This window comes from Tupaia chinensis, unplaced genomic scaffold (assembly GCF_000334495.1).
Source record: "Tupaia chinensis unplaced genomic scaffold, TupChi_1.0 Scaffold000161_1, whole genome shotgun sequence".
Classification (NCBI taxonomy): domain Eukaryota; kingdom Metazoa; phylum Chordata; class Mammalia; order Scandentia; family Tupaiidae; genus Tupaia; species Tupaia belangeri.
In genome coordinates, this window is record NW_006159632.1 from 3626706 (window position 1) to 3631349 (window position 4644).

General features: G+C 50.5%; 1 non-coding gene across 1 annotated transcript; it reads left to right on the forward strand.

Annotated features, from left to right (window-relative positions):
* The first annotated feature begins 1158 nt into the window (after positions 1 to 1158).
* On the forward strand, positions 1159 to 1292 carry LOC114007374 (small nucleolar RNA SNORA42/SNORA80 family). The gene has a single exon (XR_003549006.1). It is a non-coding gene; the product is annotated as a small nucleolar RNA SNORA42/SNORA80 family (small nucleolar RNA).
* Positions 1293 to 4644: the final 3352 nt, after the last annotated feature.

Consider the following 4644-nt stretch of genomic DNA (forward strand, 5'->3'; position numbering starts at 1 on the left):
GTTAGGGCAGATGGAGTCAGGTGGACCGCTCCTCCACACCACTTCCTGAGAAGCCCTGATCCGTGCAGCTGTCCCGGAAGGTAATGGTTTACAGCGGAGATGGCGAGCCACGATGCTTACCACACTCAGAACTCAGCCCATGTGCACCCAAAGCCAGGGTCACAAAGTCGCAAATGGGTCATTCACACTTTATAAGATTGTACCCACAAATTTGTGCTCATAGCTGGTCTTGGAAACTGGAGTGTCCTGGTAGAACTAAGCAGCGAGGTCTTTGCCTGCTCAGGGTAAGAAGATGCAGCCTCCTCCAGACAGGGCATGCACGTTTGGGCCACACTGGCTTCCCGGGACACGCGAGGCTGTGAGTCTCACACCTCCTTTCCTGAAGTCTGTCACCGACTGAACTGGGCTGGGAGTAGGGGCGAAATTGTGTGGAAACTGGAAGGCGCCATTGAGTCGAGGAGCAGGAGTATTGACGCTTGCTTCATGCTCTCCCCACAGGATGCCCCGCTGCCACCAACTCTGCCCGCAAAGTTACGGAACCGTGGCGGTCACTGCCTCGCCCACCTCCCCAACACGCGTGACTGCCCGCTCTCCCTCACCGGCCCACACCCTGTCACAGGGTTGGCTCCGCGACTTTGCTCTTCTTCACACACGCGAGTCCTGCCACCTTCACCCCAGATGCAAGTCCATAAAGGAAAGGCATGCGCCACGCACACGCGGCACGCACACGCGGCACGCACACGCGGCACGCACTTTCTTCCTGACTCCAGCATCATTTCAGATATTCGGCAGAGGGCTGTGTGCTTGCCTGAAAGAGTTAGGGCGACAGCGACAGGGAGAGGGAGAGGGAGAGGGAGAAAACACCCCACACGCCCCGATGGGGTGGCCATGCCACCAGCCCTTCTCTGTGTCCCCATCCTGTTGGGACTTGGGCACACGTGCTCATGTACCCAGTGTGGCTTCCAAGCTGCAGACGCAGACCCCGTGGTTGGTCACGTGGGACCTGGCTGTGCCAACCACCAGGCACGAGGCCTTGCCATTTAATACACTGAATGTTCACTACTCAATGTAAGACCTTACCTCACTTTTCAACATCTTATTTTATTCACTCACAAAAGTGAATGCTCCTTCTTATCACTCTTAATACTGTCTCTACATGCATGGGTCGGGATTTGGGCAGGCTCGTCCCCGGGCCTCTCCCAGTGCTCTGTGCCAGAGCAAACTGCTCCCAAGCCACTGCCTACTCTCTGCTCTGCCTGTGGGCTGCTGGCACTAAAGCAGGTTGCACAGAGGGAAATAAAAAAATAAAATAAAGCAAAAATAAAAAGAAACAAACAAAAAGAAAAAAATTAAAATAAGAAAATGTAAAATGTAGGCTGGCAGGTGGCATGGTGGTTAAAGGTGCTGGACTCCCATATGGCTGACCGTGGTTCGAGTCCCAGACCTGGCAGCTTGTTTTCTCCCTTTCTCTCTCTCTCTCTCTCACTCTGTCCCTCTCTGGTCAAAATAAAATAAATAAAGTTAAATAGAATAATTCTTTAAAAAAAAAGAAAATTTAAAATGTAAAAATCTCTGCTGAGAGCTTCATACATGCAATGCGTTACATTAAAAGTAAAACGCTACTGGGGCCAGCAGGTGGCGTGGTGTTAAGGGGCTGGACTCCCAACAGGCCGGCTGCTGTCCGGTCCTGGACCTTGAGATTCATGGCAGGCATGTGTGTGTGCATGCCCAAAATCCCAGGAAGAGAATGAAAGAGAGGATTGCATCATCCCTCCAGGGAGGGATTCTCACTTTCCCTCTCATTGTCTCTCTCTTACCTGCCCTAAGGCAAATACCTACTTTTTTTTTTAATTAAAAAAGAAAAAAGGAAGAAAGACTAGCAAAAGCCTGGCACATTTTAGGGAGAAGGTAAATGCTGGTACAAATGTGTAGAAGGCCCTCATGGTTAGACTCAATCTTGAAGATGAACTCGTGTAACTTTTGTGTTCATTTTCACAGTCCATGGGCCCGGAGGAGACAAACTGGTGGGGAGAGTGCCTTTCTAGGGACATCGGTCAGAGTGCTATGGTGCGGGTCTTGGGAAGTGCTTTTACAGGAATGCGGACATGAGTCCGGTACAAGAACTCCCAGGGCGGGTGGAACAGGGTTTTCGTTGATGCCCTTTCCGACCCGCAGTTTCATCTGGGCCTGGCTCGCGCAGTGACCCTAAACTTGTGTGAAGATACAAGTTTCCCGTCTGTGTTTCGGAACGTAGACCTCAGTGGGAACCGCCACGTCACACAGTGCTGTCCTCCCCTGAGCCGTGTTGTCACCTCTGTGGTCGTGATTGTCGAGGGGGTCTGAAACCTGTGGGGGCAGCAGGCGGCAGCCTGGAGTGCTGGCACCCCAAGTCAGCTGGCTCAGAACGTTTCCCATGTGTTACCTCAAGCCGTTTTTCTCCTGTTAACTCAGAACATGTGGCTTTCGCTGATTAATAAATCAAAGTTTATTTAATCTGTTAGCAGGATTGTAACAGTAAGAGCATGCGCGGGGGAGGGGACAGACACAGTGCCCCGCTCTTCAGTCAGGGCCGCGCTCTCAGGCTTCGGCTGGAAGTTGCCAGTTTTCAGGAGAAATGCCTGCTTCTGCCTAAGTCACTGTCCTTTCTTTCTCAAAGTGAGCAAAGGGTCAGCTCAAGACAAAGCGTCCCTAGCCCTTCCAGTCACTGCCGCATCTGTTCTATTCAGTGAGGATTAACGATTGACTTCCGTCCCAGGAAAACTCATTCTGAAATTGCCTCGAAGATGACAAACTCTCCTTATCCACCAACACAGCTTTGTGAGGCACAAATCTGGCCAGGCCCAACAAATCCCCTTCTCTGACAATACGCAGCCGGACAGAACCCCAGAAAACCACAGGAATTTAGATCACGAGACTTTTACTCCGGCCCGTGCGTCATACTAAAATACTACGCGAGCGAGTTGCTGGGCTATTGCGTGCCCGTGCGATGGTGGGAACTTGTGCGGCAGAAGGGCAGCTTCAAAGCAGCAATGCCCGCTTAAACCCGCCTCACAAGCATCCTTCACAGGATATTGAGACACCTGCTGTGTGACCCCTGGTAAAATGAGGGCCTCTTTCATTAGTTTGGCAGCTAATTCTAAAATAGGGCCAGAGGCCTTGGAATAAAGGAATATAAGAACTCATTTTATCCTTGGCAAACTGGCGTCTTTAAGGAAAGTACCATGAGGACAGACAGAACTGCATAAGTACACGACAAAAGTTATGTATGTAAATGTCAGGAAAAGAACGAGTGACCACAGTAGGCAGGGGCTGTCTGTGAGTGTAAACAGGCAGAGAAGCCCACCCAGCAACAAAGAGCTCCGTCAGGATGACCGGGTTCTGGGTCCAGGAAAAGACGAGCTGACAAGACTAGAGGAAGCGCGCCCACCTCCACGCATGGTTTTCTTTTTCATTTGCCACAGGTTGCATGCACTCACGGGAGAGAGACAGAGAGAGGGAGAGGGAGAGCAAGAAACCATCCCCACAGGGAACGATCACACTGCAACCCCTTCTCTTCTCTCCCTCCGCTAGGGATTTTGGGCACGTATGCACATGCCCTCAGTATGTTTTTTACACACATGCCCTCAGTATGTTTTTTACGCACATGCCCTCAGTATGTTTTTTACACACATGCCCTCAGTATGTTTTTTAAGCTGCAGGGTCTAAGACTCAAACCGCACAATTGACCATGTGGGATTCAGCTCATACAACCCCTAGACCATGCACACTGGCCCACACCAGGCATGATTTTAAGAAAGGCAAGTTGGGAACCAGCAGTTAGCATAATGGCTATGTCACTGGACTCCCATGTAGTCGACTGCGGTTCGCGTCCTGGACCCGGTGGCTTTAGAACTCACACCGGGCGCATGTGCGTGTGTGCCCAAGATCCCGAGAGGAGAATGGAGGAGGAGGGATTGCGGCATGACCATCCCCCCTGGGGGGTGATTTCTCGCTTTCTGTTTCTATGTCTCTCTCTGTCTGTCTGGCGAGCCCACATGCCCTATAGAGAAAAAAACTCTCAAAAAAAAAAAAAAAAAAAAAAAAGAAAGGCAAGTTTGGGCAGGATTCTGTCTCCACAAAAACTGTCACTAAAGCTTCATGAAAAGACGGATCCTTAATTACATGGCAACGTTCCCATCTTCGCCGAGCTGAGAAGACAGTAACAGGGACGTAAGTGATGTTATGAGGGTGCCTGTCCTTGTACTTAGAATGTCATCAAGAACTGTCTATCTAAGGCCCTTCTCTGGGTTTGTTGAACTCAGCCCAAGAAAGCTGAGATGTGATCCTGGAGGGCTCAAGGGTACCTAAGACGATTTCCCATAGTCCTTTCTAGACCACCCATCTGCATACCGTCTTCGTGGGCATTAAAAACTTCACACCCTCAGATATCTCCATCGTGCAGGAATGATTAGTCCTTGGTCACTAACGAGTCTGCCGAGTCAGATTAAACCTTAGCTGGCCTTGAACCCAGGTCTCCGGCTGCGATTCTCATGCACTTCTAACTACGTCCTGCTGCCTACACTTACATGACACACACGTGTCTCTTTCTCGGTTTCTAAGTCTTTGCAAGAGGAAGTAAGCTGTGGTGTGTTTCAGGAGCACACT